Genomic DNA, 5,000 nt, shown 5'->3' with positions numbered 1-5,000 from the left:
TTTATTTCACATCCAGGCTACAAACTATAGGTTATCTCCTTCGAAGTAATCCCCCTGGCACCGCATGCACTTGTCCATCCTTCTCTGCCAGGCTTGCATGCACTGCTGGAAGGATTCTTGCGGGATGCTCCTCAGCTCCGTCGTCACGGCCTTTTTGATGTCGTCCGCATCATCAAAACGGGTCCCCTTCATGACCTCCTTGAGCTTGGGGGAGAGGAAGAAGTCGCACGGAGCGAGGTCAGGTGAGTAGGGCGGTTGCTCCAGCACGGCGATGTTCTTCTTGGCCAAGAACTCTCTGATGCTCAGGGCATTGTGAGCAGGCGCATTGTCGTGGTGAAGCAGCCACGAGTTGCCCTGCCACAACTCCCGCCTCTTCTCGCGCACTGCACGAAGCAGACGCCGCAGTACTTCTTTGTACACATGTTGGTTGACTGTCTGGCCCTGTGGCAAGAACTCGCAGTGGACGATGCCCCTCACATCGAAGAAAGCGATCAACATGACCTTGAAGCTGGACCTGGACTGCCTTGCTTTCTTCGGCCGTGGCGACGCCGGACTCTTCCATTGAAGGCTCTGGCGTTTGGTCTCCGGGTCGTACTCAAATACCCAGGACTCATCGCCGGTGATGACTCTCCTGAGCAAGTCTGGTTCAGTTTCCAGACGCTCGAGGATGTCCTGACACACCTGCATGCGTCGTCCCTTCTGGTCATCGTTCAGGAGTCTCGGCACCATCTTCGCACAGACTTTCCGCATGCCCAGATCTTCAGTGATAATCTTCCACACGCTGTTGTGGTTCATGCCAGGCTCATCTGCGATCTTTCGAACAGTCAACCGACGATCGTCACGCACCATCTGCTTGACACGCTCAACATTGGCCTCATTCCTGCTCGTTGAGGGTCTTCCACTCCTGGGGTCATCTTCCACGTCCTCCCGGCCCTCTTTGAACCTCTTGCACCACTCAAAAACACGTGAGCGTGACATTGTCTCATCCCCGTACACTTTTTGCAGCATACCCAGTGCTTCTGACGGCGTTTTCCCCAACTGCACCAAAAACTTCAAGTTTGTTCGCTGTTCAGCGCTCATTGTTAAACGACCTGCAACAGAGGACATGATTTTAAAAGCACGTAAGAAAAAGATTAGTGACTGTAGAGGGTTGGGAGCGCAGTTGTATACTCCAGAAGGATTACTTTGAAGGGGAAATATGGTGGTTTGTGGCTTGGGTTTGAAATTCATCTTTTAGGACACCAGTCCTGGAACTTTAATGACACACCTCGTATATATATATATATATATATATATATATATATATATATATATATATATATATATATATATATATATATATATATATATATATATATATATATATATATATATATATATATATATATATATATATATATATATATATATATATATATGTATATACATATATTTTTTTTTATGTAGGAAGGATACTGGCCAAGGGCAACAAAAATCTAATAAAAAAAAAATGCCCACTGAGATGCCAGTCCCATAAAAGGGTCAAAGCAGTGGTCAAAAATTGGTGTATAAGTGTCGTGAAACCTCCCTCTTGAAGGAATTCAAGTCATAGGAAGGTGGAAATACAGAAGCAGGCAGTGAGTTCCAGAGTTTACCAGAGAAAGGGATGAAAGATTAAGAATACTGGTTAACTCTTGCGTTAGAGAGGTGGACAGAATAGGGGTGAGAGAAAGAAGAAAGTCTTGTGCAGCGAGGCCGCGAAAGGAGGGGAGGCATGCAGTTAGCAAGATCAAAAGAGCAGTTAGCATGAAAATAGCGGTAGAAGACAGCTAGATATGCAACATTGCAGCGGTGAGAGAGAGGCTGAAGACAGTCAGTTAGAGGAGAGGAGTTGATTAGACGAAAAGCTTTTTATTCCACCCTGTCTAGAAGAGCAGTATGAGTGGAACCCCCCCCAGACATGTGAAGCATACTCCATAAATGGACGGATAAGGCCCTTGTATAGAGTTAGCAGCTGGGGGACTGAGAAAAACTGGCAGAGACGTCTCAGAACACCTAACTTCATAGAAGCTGTTTTAGCTAGAGATGAGATGTTAAGTTTCCAGTTCAGATTATAAGTAAAGGACAAAACGAGTATGTACAGTGTAGAAGAGGGGGACAGTTGAGTGTCATTGAAGAAGAGGGGATAGTTGTCTGGAAGGTTGTGTCGAGTTGATATATGGAGGAATGGAGTTTTTGAGGCATTGAAGAATACCAAGTTTGCTCTGCCCAATCAGAAATTTTAGAAAGATCAGAAGTCAGGCGTTCTGTGGCTTATCTGCGTGATATGTTTACCTCCTGAAGGGTTGTACGTCTATGAAAAGACGTGGAAAAGTGCAGGGTGGTATCATCAGCATAGGAGTGGATAGGACAAGAAGTTTGGTTTAGAAGATCATTAATGAAAAATAAGAAGAGAGTGGGTAACAGGACAGAACCCTGAGGAACACCACTGGTAATAGATTTAGAAGAACAGTGACCGTCTACCACAGCAGCAATAGAACGGTCAGAAAGGAAACTTGAGATGAAATTACAGAGAGAAGGATAGAAACCGTAAGAGGGTAGATTGGGAATCAAAGCTTTGTGCCAGACTCTATCAAAGGCTTTTGATATGTCCAAGGCAACAGCAAAAGTTTCACCAAAATCTCTAAAAGAGGATGACCAAGACTCAGTAAGGAAAGCCAGAAGATCACCAGTAGAGCGGCCTTGACGGAACCCATACTGGCGATCAGATAGAAGGTTGTGAAGTGATAGATGTTTAAGAATCTTCGTGTTGAGGATAGAATCAAAAACTTTAGATAAGCAGGAAATTAAAGCAATAGGACGGTAGTTTGAGGAATTAGAGCGGTCACCCTTTTTAGGAACAGGTTGAATGTAGGTAAACTTCCAGCAAGAAAGAAAGGTAGATGTTGACAGACAGAGCTGAAAGAGTTTGACTAGGCAAGGTGCAAGCACGGAGGCACAGTTTCGGAGAACAATAGGAGGGACCCCATCAGGTCCATAAGCCTTCCGAGGGTTTAGGCCAGCGAGGGTATTGAAAACATCATTGCGATGAATTTTAATAGGTGGCATGAAGTAGTCAGAGGGTGGAGGAGAGTGAGGAACAAGCCCAGAATCATCCAAGGTAGTGTTTTTAGCAAAGGTTTGAGCAAAGAGTTCAGCTTTAGAAATAGATGTGATAGCAGTGGTGCCATCTGGTTGAAGTAAAGGAGGGAAAGAAGAAGCAAAGTTATTGGAGATATTTTTGGCTAGATGCCAGAAATCACGAGGGGAGTTAGATCTTGAATGGTTTTGACATTTTCTGTTAATGAAAGAGTTTTTGGCTAGTTGGAGAACAGACTTGGCATGGTTCCGGGCAGAAATATAAAGTGCATGAGATTCTGGTGATGGAAGGCTTAAGTACCTTTTGTGGGCCACCTCTCTATCATGTATACCATGAGAACAAGCTGTGTTAAACCAAGGTTTAGAAGGTTTAGGACGAGAAAAAGAGTGAGGAATGTACGCCTCCATGCCAGACACTATCACCTCTGTTATGCGCTCAGCACACAAAGACGGGTCTCTGACACGAAAGCAGTAGTCATTCCAAGGAAAATCAGCAAAATAACTCCTCAGGTCTCCCCAACTAGCAGAGACAAAACGCCAGAGGCACCTTCGCTTAGGGGGATCCTGAGGAGGGATTGGAGTGATAGGACAAGATAAAGATATGAGATTGTGATCGGAGGAGCCCAACGGAGAAGAAAGGGTGACAGCATAATCAGAAGGATTAGAGGTCAGGAAAAGGTCAAGAATGTTGGGCGTATCTCCAAGACAGTCAGGAATACGAGTACGGTGTTGCACCAATTGCTCTAGGTCATGGAGGATAGCAAAGTTGTAGGCTAGTTCACCAGGATGGTCAGTGAGGGGAGAGGAAAGCCAAAGTTGGTGGTGAACATTGAAGTCTCTAAGAATGGAGATCTCTGCAAAAGGGAAGAAGATCAGAATGTGTTCCACCCTGGAAGTTAAGTAGTCAAAGAATTTCTTATAGTCAGGGGAGTTAGGAGAGAGGTATACAGCACAGATAAATTTAGTATGAGAATGACTCTGTAGTCGTAGGCAGATGGTGGAAAGGTGGTGTTCTACAGATTGAAAATTAGATCTTAGACCGCGAATGTTGCAGAAGTTAATGAAGAAAAAGTTGAGAGGGGGTGTCAAGACACTTAGGGTCGTCGACGGAAAGGCAGTCCCACCTGGGGACATTTATGGTCCCCTCCCCAGATGGGGACTCCGAGGCTGGTTTAGGAGTCGCCATGTATTTAAAATTTTTGAGTGAAGAGTGTGTGTGTTATTAGGTGCTTGTAGTTTTGTGTGGAGGAAGAGAGTTGTCTTTAAAGGGCAGGCTGTGACTGCCCCTTTGTGTTGTGAGACACAAAGGGAAACGTTCAGTGAGGTCACAGCTGGGTTTAATGATAAGTTCACGGCACCCCTTGATCAGTGGTTTAGACCTCACTCGGAGTAATTATCGTTTTGGCAGGTGTCTATTACCTCCTCCTGTTATATATATATATATATATATATATATATATATATATATATATATATATATATATATATATATATATATATATATATATATATATATATATATATATATATAAGAGATTAAGGGCAGGAGAAAAAGTTTTAAGGTCACAATATAATAAATTAGTTAGAACAGTCAGGAAGTTAACGAGGAAAGCTAAGGGCAATTATTAATAAAAGGTAGCCAGCCAAGCGAAGACAGACCCCAAGGGATTTTATCAGGTATACAGGACGAAGAATAAGGATCCTATAGGTTCAACAAAGGCAGCAGATGGGGAGCTGGATAGTTCTGGGAAGGAGATTAGTAAACATCTGAATGGGTATTTTTTAAATGTCTTCACCCAGGAAAACATGCACAATATGCCAGATAGTGAACAGGTGTTTAGAGCAGATGAGAATGAGAAGCTGACAGATATTTCTATAACTAG

The 5,000-nt window shown here is 43.6% G+C and overlaps 1 protein-coding gene across 10 annotated transcripts in view; it reads right to left on the bottom strand.

Annotated features, from left to right (window-relative positions):
• The window catches only part of LOC135090817 (uncharacterized), a 127,929-nt gene that overhangs the window by 86,890 nt on the left and 36,039 nt on the right, over nt 1-5,000 (bottom strand). The gene's annotated exons all lie outside the window — the stretch shown is intronic.

This window comes from Scylla paramamosain, chromosome 36 (genome assembly GCF_035594125.1).
Source record: "Scylla paramamosain isolate STU-SP2022 chromosome 36, ASM3559412v1, whole genome shotgun sequence".
NCBI classification, from domain to species: Eukaryota; Metazoa; Arthropoda; class Malacostraca; order Decapoda; family Portunidae; genus Scylla; species Scylla paramamosain.
This window is presented reverse-complemented; position numbering and strand designations above follow the sequence as displayed.